The sequence below is a fragment of the Tamandua tetradactyla genome, chromosome 12, assembly GCF_023851605.1.
Source record: "Tamandua tetradactyla isolate mTamTet1 chromosome 12, mTamTet1.pri, whole genome shotgun sequence".
NCBI lineage: Eukaryota > Metazoa > Chordata > Mammalia > Pilosa > Myrmecophagidae > Tamandua > Tamandua tetradactyla.
The window spans coordinates 77303066-77320970 of record NC_135338.1 but is presented as its reverse complement, the minus strand read 5'-3'; the positions used below and the strand labels follow the sequence as shown (position 1 = coordinate 77320970).

Here is a 17905-nt window from a genome sequence, read left to right as displayed (position 1 = left end):
CTTGTGATGGGCTCATTAATTTTCAGCCTCTCTTCTTTTCTATAAATTTTCCTCTGTATCTTACATGTTTTGATATATAACACTCTCACAAAAGTACATTACAAAAATTTTTTTTTTTTTAGATTTCTTTGGAGTTTCTTCTTTGGCACATATATTTATTTAGAAGGATAATTCTTAACTTTCAAACAGATGTGGATTTCCCAGTTATCCATGTAATTTATTTTTATCTCAATTGCACAGTGGTCGGGAAACTTATTCTGTAGATCTCAATTCTATGAAATTAGTAAAGGCCTGCTATATGGTACAGTGAACAGTTAATTCTTGATAATCCCATGACTGTAAGGAAAGCATAATTATCCTATGCTTTCTATCTGTGCACAGTGATATGGATAAGTCAATTAAATCCTATTTACTAATATTGTTCAAATTTCTTATATCCTTACTGTTTAGTGAGTGGGTTTTTTTTCTTTTTTCTTTTTTGGTGTGATTGCCTTACCATTTATAGTGTGATATGTTAAAAGTCTCCAACTTTTGTGGATTTAATAATTTTCCTTTTAATTCTGTTAAGTTTTGGTTTGTATATCTTGAAGCTATTCTATTAGGTGACTTAAGTTTAGAATTGACTTGTCCTCCTGATGAATTTTTTATTCTTATGCAATTCACCTTATTATATAATATATATATATTTTTGCCATAAAGTCTTTGTCAGATGTTAAATAGCTGTAATCACTAACTTTTGGTTTGTGTTCCGACGGCATGTACTTTTCAATCTTTTTAACTGTTTTAAATGTGGACATCAAGTGCATTTTCTTTCACCTTCAATCTTCCTCGATTTTTATATTTTAGATAATATCTTGCAACTGGCACATAGTTGTTTTTCTTTTTCCTTAGTCTGAACATCTTTGATGTTTGATTGAAGCCCGAAATTCTCGGCCTGCTTCTCGAGGAAGAATTCTTTCCTAGGATCTTAGTCTCATTCTCTTTCACTGTCTTATACTCTTTCCAATGTCTTCAAGCAGATTTAAAATATTTTATTCAGCCCAGTTTTTTCTGGTTATTTACAGTGCAGAGACCAGCCTGTTTTGGAAGCTAATGTTCCCTCCTCATTTCATGATCACTAATAGCATCTTTGCTCTCTGAGTTTTAAAAGCATAGATAGGGCAAAAATGTTATTTGCATAATAATATCATAATTGAAGCATACTTCCTTCCAATGGAAATTAATCGGTGTATTGAGTCATGTAGTTGTCAGATATAGTTGTCAGGCTTGCTGCTTCAGTGCCTTGAGACTAAATAAAGCCACAGGAATGGCAGGAACCTGGAAACACTGGTCTGGCACATCAGACTTCATAATGACTGATATGAAAATCAACATGGGGATATTTCTCATACCAACACAGATACAATACCAACCTTCTAATTACTGAGCCAGGCTCTGTGTCATTTTTTGCAATTGCAGACCAGCTGATGTTTGCATTTTTATGAGCTGCTATGGAAAGCAGCAGTCAAGTGTCAGGATTTGATAGAGGTTGGAAAAGTTTGAAATTATCAATAAATTCTAAGAGTCCAGGTTTCTTACCTTTCTGCTTTTGAGAATCCTATTTCCATATCTGCAGAAAATTCTGCGGAGCTCATAGGGCCCTGAAGTCTATCCATGAAGTAGCTTGGACCGCACTGACCCAAGATAAAGAGCTCTAATTAGGTGCAACTTCACATTCAATTGTTTGGTATGGCAGAACTGCCAGAGTCTGGGGCTTTCTACATTCTCCAGACTCCCATTCCACACTCGGAAATTCTGATACTATTAATTTCTTCTCTACACTTCCCCCCAGTTCCAAAGAAATCTGTAGATCAAGTCCAATACTTCTGCCCTATGACAATCTAACCGAAGCAGCTCTCATGCAGTACTCAAGTCTTCTTCCTCTGGGTTTATCATTCCCAAGTTCTTCAGTCATTTCTTAAGCAAAAATATTAGAAGTAAAACAATTAAGTAGTTTGTAGAATCCAGGTAAGTAATAAAAAGATGTAAAAGTGGATCTGTCAGGCCTTTGTGTTGAACACATAGAAATATTTTTTGCTTACACTTTAAATTCTTTTGTTTTGCTGCTTTTGATGGACATGTGTGCAAAGAAAAATTTCTTTATCTGCATAAAAGCATCAGTGACAGCCTGTAGATAACTGATTATTGACTGTCAGTCTCTGTTCCAGGCAGAGGAGGTCAGTGATGGGCCTGAGTCTAACAGGGGGGCAGCACGTGGAGAAGCAGATCTCTCTTCAGGCCAGTGGAAGCCTCATGGGAAAAGAAAACTGGTATGATTAGGTATTCTGATGGCTTGTGAAGGAAAGACAGGATTTAGGCCTGTTATGTGAATAGTCTGAGTTTTAAATATAGTTCAAACTTTGTTGTGGGCTGACCAAAGATTGCTTGTGGTCACCAGTTCCAGGAATCTACTGTAAACTTTGTCAGTTCTGGTTGTTTGCTCTAGCAGGCTCCAGGAAGCCCATCTTCTTCCTGGCTTCTGTCTCCAATGTAGTATATCTCATCACATTGTCTGACCAATGTGGATTAAAATTATTCTATATAGATTTAACAGTCACCTACAGTTTCTCAAGGTACTAGATGACAAGAGGTATGTTATCTCCCTCTTAACTCAGTTTCCTGACAGCTATAATCGCCAAACCATTATTTTTTAGGTACTGTCTAAGTAAATATTGTTTTCCTTATCCTGTACCAAACAACTCTGGATTTTTGGATACAAGAGCAGAAATTTATATTTCTCAATTTATCTCTTAGGTAAGTGTAAGACAGAGGGACACTATATATTAATGAAAGAGTCAAACAACCAAGAATAAATAACAACCCTAAATATTTATGCACCTAACCACAGTGCTGCAAAATGAGGCAAACATGGACAAAACTGAGGGAAGAACTATAATAGTAGTTGGAGACTTCAATACATCACTTTCATCAACAGTTAGAACAGGTAGACAGAAGTTCAATAAGAAAACAGAACTTGAACAATTTGATGAATAAACATGGCTGAATAGACATACAAAAAACTGTATCCCCCAAACAGCAAGATAAACATTCTTCTCAAGTGCATATGGATCATAGGCTACATATTGGGTCATGTGGGTTATAAAACAAGTCTCAATAAATTTTAAAAGATTGAAATCATGCACAGCATATTCTCTGACCACAATGGAATGAAGCTGGAAATCAATAAGAGGCAGAGAATTGGAAAATCCACAAATACAAAGGAATAATATAACATACTCTTATACAATCAATGGGGCAAAGATAAATTCACCAGGATAATCAGTGAATATCTTGAGACAAATGAAAAGAGAACACAATACAGCAAAACTTATAGGATGCAGGAAAGTCAGAGCTGAGAGGGAAATTTAGTGATAAATACTTACATTAAAAAAGGAAGAGAGAGCTAAAATCAGAGACCAAATCGCAGAACTGGAGGAACTAGAAAAACAACAGCAAACTAAATCCAAAGCAAGTAGAAGGAAAGAAATAACAAAGATTAGAGCAGAAATAAATGAAATAGATAATAGGAGAACAATACAGATAATTAACAAAACAAAGTTGATTTTTTAGATCAATAAAATTGACAAAACTTTAGCTAGATTAATAAAGGAAAAGAGAGAGGCTGCAAATAAGGTCAGGAATGAGAGAGGGGCCATTACTACAGAGCTCAAAGAAATAAAAGGATCTTAGGAGAGTACTCTGAAAAACTGTAAGCCAATATTGGATAACCGAGATGAAACAGACACATTCCTACAAACACACAATCAACGTACACTAGAAGAAATAGAATACTTCAGTAGAACAATTGCAAGTGATGAGATCAACTAAGCCATCAAAAAAGAAAATTCCAGGATCAGATGCTTTCACTGCTGAATTCTACCAAACACTCGAAGAAAAAGTAATACCAATCCTACTCAAGTGCTCTCAAAGGAATTGAAGAGGAGGGACCACTACCTAACTCATTCTAGGAGACTAAAATTTTATCCTAACACCAAAGCCAGATGAAGATACTACAGAAAAGAAAATTCCCACCAAGTAATCTTGTGAATGTATGCAAAAATCCTCAACAAGATACTAAAAAATCGAGTCCAATGCGCATTAAAAGAATTATACATCATGATCATGTGGGATTTATCCCAGGCATTGAAGGGTGGTGAAACTAAAAACTCAATTAATGAAGTATGCCACATTAATAGAATGAAGGGGGAAAAAACCATGATCATCTAAATTGATAACACTAACAGCATTTGATGAAATCAGCAATCTTGTTGATAAAAACACTTAGAAATTTAGAAATAGAAGGAAACATCCTCAACATGATAAAAGGAATACATGCAAACCCCACACTAGCATCATTCTCAGCGTTGAGAGACTGAAAGCTTTCCTTCTAAAATCTGGAACAATCAAGGATGCCAATGTCACCACTAATATTCAACATTGTTTTAGTTTCCTAGGCTGCTTAAAGCAAAAATCATGAATTGGTTCAGCTTGAACAATGGGAACTTATTACCTTACAGTTTGAGGCTGAGAAAATGTCCAAACCTAAGAATCTTTAAAGTGATGCTTTCTTCCCAAAGACCAGCTGTCAGCAATCCTGGGCTTTCTGTAACAAGGCAGGGCACTTGTCAGCATCTGCTGGTCTCTACCTTATCTTCCAGGTCCTATTGATTTCATGCTTCTGTGGGTTTCTCTCTCTCTGTGTGTTCATTATGATTATAAAGGACTCCAGTAATAGGATTAAGCCATCTTGAAAGAGGTGGGTCACACCTTAATTGAAGTAGCCCCTTCTAATGGTCTTATTTACAATGGATTTACACACACAGAAATGGATTATATTTAAGAACGTGTTTTTTTCTGGTATACATACAGCTGTAAACCATCACATTCCACTCCTGGACCCTGAAAAGACAGGTTCATTTTATATGAAAAATATATCCATTCTATCACAAAATCTTCAAAGCCTTACATCATTTCAGTAATAATACTAAATACAAAAACTCATCAACATCCATTATAGATATAGTCTTTCCTGGAGCACATTTTCCCTGTCCTTGAATCTGTGAAACCTAGAGAATATGGTATCTGATCCAGTCTAGAAAGGAGGGGCAAGTATAAGACAAATATTCCCACTCCAGAAGGGAAATGGTGGAAAGAAAACAGGGGTCACAAGTCTTAAACAATTCCAAAGCCCTGCAGGGCCTATTCCATTGGATTTAAAGGTTTGAAAGTCAACTGTGTAATGATGTTTGACCTCCAGGTCTGACATAGTGGCGAGTCACACCCCTTCCAAGCACTTTCACAGTGAATTTTCTCTCCCCAAACACTAATGTGAAGGCTTTAACCTCTAGGAAAACTGGAGTGATGTCAAGATATTCCACAATCCCATGGGAATAGGCTCCGACCTCTCAGAACACTGGGGTAGTGGTACTCTTCAGGAACAATGTCATGGAAGACCTACTCTCTCCAAGCTCTGGGACATACTCACTTTTCACCCAGATGGTTGAGTCCACTCTCTTGGCCCAAAAGCATATCTTCAGTCCAGACATCAGCTTCCATGGTTCTGCCCTTGAACTGATTTTTCCTTCAATCTGTCCCTTTTCTATCCCTTTGAGGCCAAGCTGGCAGTGGTTCCGTTCTTACAGCTCTTGCAAAACACTTGTTGGTTTTGCATGTAGTACACAGAGATCCAAACCATCAGAGAATAGGACATTTCACAGATCCTTCTGGGAAAGTTGCACCACAAATCCTGACTTGATTGAAATGACTGTATCCATGTTCAGTGAAATCATCACATAGAGCGCTTTTTTCTGGGGGATTATTTTCTGGAAGCTTAGAGTTTTTATAGCCATCAATTTCTGGTTTCTTTATGCCCATGAGTTCAGTTTTCATCCCTTTCTTCTCACATTTTACTAAAAGCCACAAGGAGAAACCAGTATGAACTTTAAACATTTGGCTTCAAAATTGCTTCAGGTAATTGTCTAAGCTCATTGTTTTCAAATTTTGCCTTCCATCTGACATCAGAACTCAATTTTGCCAAGTTCTCTGCCACTTTAAAACAAAGGTCACCTTTCTTCCTGTTTCCAGTGACACATTCATCATTTCTGTTTAAGTTCTTATCAGTATTTTAACATCCATATTTCTATGAACAGTCTATTCAAAGCAATCCAAGCCTTTTCCATCAAATAGCTCACAATTATTCCAGCTTCTACTCATTTACCAATTTCAAATCCTTCCACAGTTTTGGTTTTTGCAAAAGCAACATACCACATCCAATACCAAAATCTGTCTTTGTTTCCTAGGCTGCTTAAAGCAAACATCATTGATTGTTTGGCTTGAACAATAGAATTTATTAGCTTACAGTTTGAGGCAGAAAATGCCAAAATCAAGGAATCATCAAGGTGTTGCCTTCTTCCCAAAGACCAGCTGCTGATGACCCTGGGCTCCTCCATTGCATGGCAAGGCACATGGAAGTGTCTGTTGTTCTCGCCATTCTTTTCCAGGTCTCATTGATTTCAGATTCTCACATGACTTTCTCTCCCTCTGAATTCCTTCACTTTAAAGACACATCCTGAATGAGGTGAGCCACCCCTTAACTTAAGTATCTTCATCAGTAGGGTTCTATTTACAATGGGTTTATACCCACAGGAATAGATTAAATTTGAGAACATGTTTTTCAAACCAGCAAAAACATTTTACTGGAATGTCTAGTCAGAGCAATTGGACAAGAACAAGAAATAAAAGGCATCCAATTTGGAAAGGAAGAAGTACAACTTTCACTATTTGCAGATGACAAGGTCCTGATATGGGTGTTAGGGCCAGTGAGTGGGGCAGGAGAGTTTGCATCAATGTACTTACCTCTCTCTCTAGCAGGAGAAGATGATTGCTTTCTGAAGAAAGGCTGAACCCTGGTCTAAGAGAAAGGAGAAAAGATTGAGTCAACTCACAGTCTTTGTATCTGCAATGGGCCAGCACCCCTCCTTGCATCAAAAAAACACACTTATGCTTTAAATCATCTGCTGGGACAGACAGAATGGCATGCAGATCTGAGTGTGAGGCTGGGTGTTGCATTGGTTCACTGGGTTCCTTATGCAAGTTCCTAACTTCCCTGAGCTTTAGTGTACTCTTCTGACGAGGGAAGAAAGTGATACCCCAAATCAGAGAGTGGGTGGAAAGTGTCTATTCCTGGCATTGGGGAGATCTTTATCTCTGGGCTGGCCAGTGGGCATAGAGGTGGGGGTGAAGGTGGGGCTATCTCAATCTGGCCATTTCCACAGTCCTCTCATCTTTTGGTAGTTTATTCTCTGTTATTCTTTTTTAAAAAACAAAACAAAACAAAACAAGTGTTCTTGTCATTTCCATCTGCACATAGAGATCCTGGATCACCTTTGTCTCTTACCCCACTCACCTGATTCAGTAGGGGACTTGTGATCCTGCTTGTCTAACACACTTCAATAGTTGGTTGAGATATCACTAATACCAACCATTTCATATTTTCATCTTAGACATCTCCTAATTCCTTTTACTAAAAGTCACCTTACAGGACAAAAAGAACAAAAGCAGAGAATCATAGCTGGAAGGCGAATAAAGCAAAAGATAGTTCTTACAATAACTACTACAAAACAGATGATTTGTATATTAACTGGAGACATACCCATGCAATTGTCTTTTTTTTTGGCATGGGCAGGCTCGAAGAATCGAACCCAGGTCTCAAGCTCGGTAGGCAAGAATTCTTGCCACTGAGCCACCATTGCACCGCCCTGCAATTGTTTTTCGACAAAAGAAAAATTGGGTCAAAAATCTATCTTGGTTTCATTACCTTATTTGTCTAAATAGTGAAACATGAGTGAAAAGGCTAACTAATCAATTATTGCCTGGTTTTCTATCTACTGAAATATGATGACTCAAATAACCATCATCTTAAGGACTGTTAGAAACCAAAGAACTGAACAAACAACTATCAGAGGTTGTTTCCTTTATTCAATTAACAAAAATGTGGCAACAAAATATTGACCATATTTCAGGCACAGTACTATATACAGCAGATATACAAATGAATCAGATAGGTTTCCTGTCCATGGAGCTTACGTGCTAGGTGGAAGTTCAGACAAATAAATAGATGACAGTAACATACCCTGGTTAGTATGATGGGTAAAAGCACAGGGTGATAAATAACAGAAGAGTTCTAAGTTTAGGCAGTTAAATCAAGAAAGGTACCAGCTGGAGAAAAGTAGGATTGGGGGATGTGTTTGTGGGGTGGTTAAAGGCGGTAGGTAGAAGGTAATGAAAGATAAAAGGGAGGTTGTGGTTGGGAAACTCTACACAGCTGAAACATGAATGATGGGTCATGTGATAATTCAGGAAGAGGCTGAAGAAGACAGAGACCAAGTGACCCTAAGGAGCTAAGACTTCATCTACTTGGCAACAGGGACATACTGAAAGAGTTCAAGCAGAAGTACCATGGCTGTATTTATGCTATAGAAAACTCTTTTTAGGTACTGAATGGCTGACAGGTTTGAGGGATGCAGTATTGGAAATTCAGAGTCCAGTTTTGTGTCTATTGCAATAAACTGGGCTCCTAAGTTCCTGAAGTGGGGTCATGCTTTAGTGTTGCAGACTAGAGAAGATGGAAGCAATATCTGTGGTCTTGTCTGAGCATACTTCAGGAGGCACTGTAGCCAAACAGATGCAGAGCTGAGAATACACAGCAGGTTTTGTTTTGTTTTGTTTTTTCCCTACAAAAAGTTATAAACAGTGGGTTGATTATAAAGTATGACATTATAATACCCATTGTGGAGTATGCCAGCTTCTGAACACGGGGGAAGGGTCTATGTTACCCGACACAATGACAAAAAGAACACAGCCTTAGGTGATGAAATTACACTTATTAAACAGAGACACTATTTTAGACATCACATTTCATTTGATGGGGGACTAGAAACAGATGGTACAATGCAATTTACTGGACTACAGTTCCCCAAAAGTGTGTCTTAACTTAGAATTTGGAATCCTTCAATTTGCTAAATGCTGACAGCTCATCCTGCCTATTTCACTGCATATTAATTTGCTTCAACCTCAATTGTTTAGGTTTTTAATTATGGAAGAAATATAAACATATGGTAAAATTTTAAAAGAAATCAAACATTAAGGAAGAGTATAAAATAAAAAATAAATATCTAGGGTTCCTAATCCCTACTTTTCAGCTGTAATTATAGTTAATAATAGATTCTTTTCATGTGTTAATGGCTACAAAACATTCATATATATATATGCTAAATAGACATTATTGTACATTTTTTTAGATGTATTGAAATGAATTCTTAGAAGAATTATTGCATCTGAGTGCATTAATAAACTTTTTAATAGCCTTTGCAAAATTATTCTCCAAAAATATTACACAAATTCCTCTTCTACCCACAAGCTACCAAGCTATTAAAGTGTCTATTTCTTTAATATCTTGTTAAAGCTGAATTTTAAGCTATTTTTATAACCTAATTCATGAAAATGTTTTGCATATTTATTTTAAAATGCGTTGACTCTTTATTTTCATATAATCAATTTTTTCTCATATATGGAACCATTACTACCATTGCAATCCAGAAGATCAGTTCCACTACCCACACATAAAATCCCTCATGTTGCCCCTATGTAGTTAATACCTTCCCCCATCCCCAGCCACTGGCAATCACTGACCTGTTTTCTGTAAGTATAATTGCTTATATTGCCTATTTCAGAATGCTTTATATGGATTCATATGGAATCCAGCAGTATGTAGCTGTTTGAGTTAGGTTCTTTCACTTATCATGATCCATTTAAGATGCATGCATGTTTTTACACATATCGGTACTTCTTTCCTTTTTATTGCTGAAGAGCATTTCACTATATAAATATCCCATAGTTGGCTTACTAATCACCAGGACATTTGGGTTGTTTTCAGTTTTTGGTAACTATGAATAAGCCACAAAACAGTTGCAATTTTTTTTCAAACACAATTTTTTATTTATCTTTTCAATACTGAGGAGAGATTGCTGGGTCATACAGTAAGTGTATGTTTACCTTTATAAGAAACTGACAAACAGTTTACTGAAGTGTCTATACCATTTTGCCTTCCTGTTAGTAATCTATGAGTTCTACTTGCTCTACATCTTTGCCAGCATTTGGTACTGTCATATTTTTAAAATATTATTCTGTCCATTTTATTAAGTATGCAGTAGTAGTACATTGTGTTTTAATTTGCATTTCCCTAGTGACTAATGATGAACATATTTTCATGTACTTATACATCATCCATATATATTCTAGGTGAAGTTTCTATTAAAAAATGTTGCCTGCTTATTATCAGATTATTTGTTTTCTTATTGAGTTTTGAGTTCCTTACATATTTTGGATGTAAGTCCTTTTGTCATATGTGTTTGCAAATATTGTCTTCCAGACTATGACTTCTTTTCATTCTCTTTCATCTTTGAAGATCCATTTCATAGAATCTTCAAAGATACTATTCAAAAATGAGTGCACACCTTAACTAATAGCAGCATCTTTCAAGGCCCTATGTACAAATGGATTCACACCAACAGGAACACAGATTAAGACTAGAGCATGTTTTTTATGGGAGAAATTACTTAATCCCCTTTAAAATTTTTCAATGTCTGCTGTTAATATGTAGAAATATAAATTTTTTTTGACATGCACAGGCATCGGGAATTGAACCAGGCTCTCTGGCATGGCAGGTGAGAATTCTGCCACTGAGCCACCATCGCACTGCCCTATAATTGTTTTTCGTGTCTGACTTTTTGTCCTGTGAACTTGCTAAACTGATTCATTAGTTCTAGTAGCCTTTTAATAGGTTCTTTGTGGATTTTTATGTAGACATATATGTCATCTGTGAAAAATCACACTTTTATTTCTTACTATCCAATCCATACATTTCCTTTTTCTTGCCTTCTCCAACTGGTTATAACCTTCTCTAAGTGGAGCAAGTAGGCATCTTTGCTTCAATCTTGATCTTAGAGTGAAAGTATGCAAACTTTCACTAAGTATGTTGTTATTAGCTATAGATTTTTCATAAATAAAATTTAATGGATTAAACAAATATCATTCTACCCCTAGTGTGAGTAATAATTTTATTATGAATTGATGTTGAATTTTGTTGAATGCCTTTTTATTTCGTCTATTGAGATGATCATATGCCTTTTTCTTCTTTAGTCAGTCGATATGATGAGCTAAATTTTGAATATTGAGCCAGCTGCACATTCCTGTTATAAATCTGCTAATTTTTCATGCCCAGACCTGCTGTAGCTGCAGCTCCAGCTCCATGATTGGGTTCTATCCATGGGGCAAACAACAAAGGGAAAAAAATGAATTAAAAGAAGAAGGGACTACCCCCACAATCTTCATACCACAAGGGCAATTTTTCATGATTGTTTGTCAACAAAAAGACGGCATTTCATTATGATTGTTAGGCTCCTTAGCTGATACAGGGGTCCACAACTGGCACATGCTCTCAATTCAAAACCATAAGAGTAAAACTATATCAGCAGCTAATCCATGGACAGGTCATCTCTTGAGTTTTGACTCCTTTCCACAATCCACTTACTTTTCAGGGTCTTTCAGGTTTTTTTGTATTTTGTCCAGAGATTTTAGTTGTAATTGGAGGGTATAATGAACTGATTCCATTTGATTTGACCTGGAATCTCTCTCATTGTAATTTGACTGTTTTTTAAATTATGAGTGAGCTTATCTGTGATCCATGGTAAAATCCTTGTTCAAATCTTTTCTCCATTAATTTTTAATGGTTGCCATTTGTATATAATTATTAGGTTTTATATTATTTTGTAATGAAACCACTTGGTAAAGTGCCTGGTTTCTTTACTCTTTTTGGCCAATTTCTCTTTAAACTTTAAGTATGTAATTATATCATCTGTAAATAATGATAACTTTTCCACATATTTTCCAATATTTTTAGGTCACATTTTCTCTAATAAAATTGCATTGGCTAGAACATTCTGAAAAAGTGTTATATACTAGTTTTGAAACTGTATATCTGTGCTGTATTTCTGTCTCAGAATTGGATAATTGGAGGTAAATTTAATGAAGGGACTGATTAGAAAGATGTGACCAGGATTTGGCAAAATATCAAGAGATGATGGAGCATTTTGGGTAGTAAAAGTGGGAGCCCTTGGCACTCCTTGACCTGAATTGGCAAGACGACAGCACAGCAATAGTAAGTGGGGAGAAAGAGATTTCCAGGGAGAGAATCACCTGAGCAGCTTCAGTAAGGAGGCAGACAACCCACAATGATCTTTAAGGAGATGCTGGGAAAAATAAATATCCCGACTTTAATATCTTCCCATCCTGTGCATCTTCTGCTGGAACCTCCATTCCTATTGGCTAAATCCAATGAGAAGCCAAGAACATCCACATCAAAACACAGGGCAGAGAAGGGTGATGCCTAGATCTGGAGAGACAGACAAAATCTAACACAGAAAGATACAAAACTATTCATCTCTATTTTGCTAGTTTTTAAAATCAGGACTGGATGTTGAACATTATTCAATATCAAGGCCTTCCTTTCTTTTCAAATACAAAAATAAATAGGATAGTATAAGATCTTAAGTATTCACCAGCCACAATGAACAATTGTTAACATTTTGACATATATCAGACTGAAAAAAAAAAAAGGCATTACAGATACATTTGCATTCCCCTATTACTTTCTCTCCAAGCCTAATTTCTTCCATTTCTCTCCAGAGGTAACTACTATATGCATGTTTGTGTTCTTAAGTGTTAAATATAAAACAGTTATTTGTACAGTTTGTGTGTATGTATATACAAGTACATATATTCACTATATATAATGAGAATTTTCTATGTGTTACAGAAAATTATCATTGTTCACTTTTTAAATTTACATTGTGAATTTACCTACTCCCCAAATTTATTTGCAACCTCCAAGTCAGTATTCACAGTGCTTCCACTGCCATTTGCTTACAAACATATGCAGCAGTGTGGTAAAAATTTGACTCTGCTAATGTGCACATTCCCAGCGGAGTTCAAACAAGGCTTTGATCTGCCTTCTTGTTTCAACTCTCATTCCGTGAACAAGTGTCCTTTTTTTGTGGTATATTTAGTGACATATTTTTCACATTTTTGCACTTTTTGTTGATGATTTCACTGTTGAAATGGCCCCCAAGCATAGTGCTGAAGGGCTTGCTGACTCGTGCTCCTGGCACAGGAAGGCTGTGGTGTGCCTTCCTGAGAAAATATGGGTTACAAAAGCTTCATTCAGGCAGGAGTTATAGTGCTGTGGACTGTGAACAAGGTTAATGAATCAACAGTATACATAAATTAGGCATCTCTAAACAGAAACACAATGTTTGAGGTGACTTTATAGAACATAATCGCCATAAATAATGACGTTCAACTACATGCACATACACAGATAAATAATATACAGCAGTGTTTAGTGATTTTATATTTCACACAAAGTGGTTTCATTCTATAAACTGTGTTCTAATACTTGCCTTTTTAACTCAACTTTATGTTTTTGAGATTTATCTATGTTGGTATATGTGCTGGTTTGAAAGGATGCATGTCCCCTAGAAAAGCCATGTTTTACTATAAATCCCATTTCATAAAGGCAGAATAATCCCTATTCAATACTGTATGCTTGAATCTGTAATCAGATCATCTCCCTGGAGATGTGATTTAATCAAGAGTGATTGTTAAACTGGATTAGGGGACGTCATGTCTCCACCCATTTGGGTGGGTCTTGATTAGTTTCTGAAGTCCTATAAAAGAGGGAACATTTTGTAGAATGGGAGATTTGGAGAAAGCAGAGAATGCTGCAGCACCATGAAGCCAGTGGCCTTTGGAGATGAGGAAGGAAAACACTTCTTGGGGAGCTTCATGAAACAGGAAGCCAGGAGAGAAAGCTAGCAAATGACACCGTGCTCACCATATGCCCTTTCCAGCTGAGAGAGAAACTGTGACTGTGTTCACCACATGCCTTCTCACTTGAAAGAGAAACCCTGAACTTCATCGGCCTTCTTGAACCAAGGTATCTTTCTTTGGATGCCTTTGATTGGACATTTCTAAAGACTTGCTTTAATTGGGACATTGTCTCGACCTTAGAACTGTAAACTAGCAACTTATTAAATCCTCCTTTTTAAAAGCCATTCCATTTTTGGTATATTGCATTCTGGCAGCTAGCAAACTAGAACAGTAAATTTACATCTAATTAATTCATTTTAACTGTATGAATATGCCACAATTTACTTATTTATTTTTGCTGGTTGAAAATGGATGTTCTCCATTCTTTCACTACTACAAGCGATGCTTCAATGAACATTTTTACACCTTTATATTTTTGTACCTATAGAAATAATACTCAGGAAATAAAATTGATGTGTTTGGGGTTATGTGAGCTGATTGGGTGGTCCTAAATTGCTCTTCAGTGTTTGTATCAATTACCATGCAATCCCAGTGGCAAGATGTGAACATATCATGATTTATTTTTAAGATTTGATTTCACTGTAACTTTGTGGCAAGGTGTAAATGTGTGATTCTGACAGATGGAACAACTTACGGAAAAATTGCCAAATAATTTAGAAACAAATTCTTTGAACATGAATCAATATGGACAGAATATATTTTTAAAAATTCCAATTGAGACAAATATGCAGTTAAAAAATTGTTTCAACAGTTCTTCAACATGAGGAGCAAAGTGTACTCAGAAGCCCATATAGCTACACTCATCTCCATCACTAACCACAGTGGAGCTCCAGAAAGTCACTTATCAAATTTTTTGATCCTCAGTTTCTTTACTTATTATGTATAGGTAAAAAGTATCTTCTCCAGTAACTTCACATGTTGACTGTGTCTGATTTTTTTTTAATTATGAATGAATTTTAAAATAGAGTTGAAAAATTATAGAATAAACATCCACATATTTCTCCAATCAGGGATTGGTAAACTTTTCTGAAAAGAACTGGATATTCAATATTTTAGGGTTTGCAGGCCATACAGCCTCTGTCCCAAATTTAGCTTTACCATTATAGTGGCAAAAATAGCTATAGATTGTGAGACAGGCAACTAGGTGAATGAAACTTGAGGGCAGTAAGTTGAATGAAATGTTAGAAACAAAAAGGCAAATATTATCATGTGTCACTCATATGGACTAATTATAATACACAAACTTAGAGAACCCAAAGTCGAGATCATGGGGTATCAGATTAGGACCTGTTGTAAAGGATGCTAGTTTGTAAGCTCGTGTGAGTATTCTGGAGTTTTAGCTGTTATTTCTAAATTCTGAGATACTGAGTTACCTGTGTACAACTTGATTGTTTCCTGAAACTCTGAGAATCAGAGTTAGAGCCCTGAAGCTATGAAAGTCAGCATTATCCCATTCAGCAACTGCTAAAAAAGTTGAAAAAGTAATCAGATTTGACTAGAGATAGAAATGATGCTGATCTGGATATGACAAAGGTAAATCAAAATACAGAGTAAAGGATGATATGTTCCATATTTTAAAACTTCAACTTCTGTGTGAGACCAAGGGAGAGATGCTTATTTGGTGCAAAATTTATATTTTGGGTAGTGCATTATTCTAATTTAACTTGTATGGTCAGTTTATTTGCATGGAATCTTGAATAAAGCATGAAATATTGTTAGTTTGTACAGGTAAGTGTGATGCCCTGATATATTCCAGAGTAATTCCGGCAGAAAATAAAATGGTATTTACAAAGTTTCCTTGGGGGTGGGGGCTGGGAAAAAAGGAGTAAATATTTAATTTCCCCGTTTAGGGAATTCCTGATATTCTCACAAACAGTGGGGACAACCAATTCAATAGGCTGAGCTCTTGATTTTGGGATCCAAACTTATGAAATTTATTCCTGAAAAGGAAAAGATAAGCCTACTTAAAATTAAACCTAAAAGTCACTCCCAGAGAACCTCTTTTGTTGCTCAAATGAGGCCTATCCCTCTCTAAACCAACTTGACAAGTGAATTTCCTGCCCACTCCCCTATGTGGAATATGATTCCTAGGGGTATAAATCTCCCTGGCACATGAGATGGGACTCCTGGGATGAACCAGGACCTGGCATCATGGGATTGAGAGAGCCTCTTGACCAAAAGGAGGAAGAGAGAAATGAGACAAAATAAAATTTCACTGGCTGAGAGAATTCAAACAGAGTCGAGAGGTTGTCCTAGATGTTATTTTTATACATTATATAGATATCCGTTTTCAGTATTGCAGTGGCTGTAGGGAAGTACCTGAAACTGTTGAACTGTGTTCCAGTAGCCTTGATGCTTGAAAAATATTGCATAACTATATAGTTTTTACAATGATTGTATGATTGTGAAAACCTTGTATCTGATACTCCTTTTATCCAGGGTATGGACAAATGAGTAAAAAAAATAAGGAAAAAAAAGATAAATTATGGAAGGGGGGATAAAGGAAAAAAGATGGGTAGTTTGAAATACCAGTGGTCAATGAGAGGGAGGGGTAAAGGGGTATAGAGGGATGTATGAGTTTTTTCTTTTTTGTTTTTATTTCTTTTTCTGTAGTGATGCAAATGTTCTAAAGATGATCATGGTGATGAATACCCAACTATGTGATGATATTGTGAGCCACTGATTATACACCATGTATAGACTGTATGCATATGATTTCTCAGTAAAAATATTTTTAAAAATAGCTATAGAAAATATACAACTAATTAGTATGGATTTGTCCCAATACAAATTTGTTTAGGAACATTGAAATTTGAATTTCATATAATTTTAACATGCCAAAATATTATTATGCCCTTGATTTTTTTCAACCCAGTGAAAAATATAAATGCTATTGTTAACTCTCAAATAAAAATAGACAGAGAGTCAGAATTGGTTCATGGGCCATAGTTTGCTGTAACTCTGTTCCAAGCAGATTCAACAATGCTTAATATTTTTGTCATATTTTATATTTAGGCCATTTAAATATAATACATGATGGCTTTTCAACCTTACATTTTTCAGTATCCATCTCACAAGAACAAGGCCATCCTCCTACCTAACTATATTACCTAAGAAAATTAATGATAATTCTCTAATTACATTTAATATCTAAACCATATTGAATTTTACCCAATCGTCCCCAAAATGTCATTTACTTTCCCACGAAAAATAATCCATTCAAAATTTACTCATTATCTCTGATTTTTATGTGGCTCTAACTGCTTTTAATCTATAATAATCTGTATTTTGTTTTCAAATCCTTGACTTTTTTTGAAAATCTGAGTTAGTTGTCTTGTACAATGTCCAACATTCTGGATTTCTAGGCTTTTTCCTTATTAAATATTTAATGTACCTCTATTCCTATTATTTTCTGAGAACTGAAAGTTCAGTCTAGATGATTTTTTAGATTCAGATTACACATTTTCAACTAGAACATATCAAAAGTAATGCTGTGAAGAATTATTTCAAAGATATTATTCTTGAATAAAGAGTGTTTAAGTCCAGGGTACAAGGGAAAAACTGCTATTGCATGCTATGAACTATGTTCAAAAGGAAACCATCAGCACTACCACAGCAACAGCAGAGGTAAATAATGGGGGGAGGGACAAGAGTGAAGAAGAGGCTTAGATTTTCTATTTGGCGAGGATGTGTTTATTGGTTTTTTTTCTCTTGGGAAAAATGAAATTATCTAAAATTGAGACTGTTGATGGACTCTGGACTTTGAGCCCTCTCCATGATGCCTGATGAATGCACGTGGCTGAAGGATGCACTGACGGAGAAGTACATTGGTGAGTGATGGTGTACACTTATGAATGAAGGTTGTGCTGCTACAAAAAAGAACAAAACTGTGAGGCATGCAACAATGTGAATGAACATG

General features: G+C 35.9%; 1 long non-coding RNA gene across 1 annotated transcript in view; it reads right to left on the bottom strand.

The window, feature by feature from the left end:
* Positions 1–6883: 6883 nt before the first annotated feature.
* LOC143651609 (uncharacterized) overlaps positions 6884–17905 on the bottom strand; it is a 39104-nt gene continuing 28082 nt past the window's right edge. The window contains exon 3 of the long non-coding RNA XR_013160068.1: positions 6884–6949. This is a non-coding gene — a long non-coding RNA (uncharacterized LOC143651609). The remainder of the gene's footprint in view (positions 6950–17905) is intronic.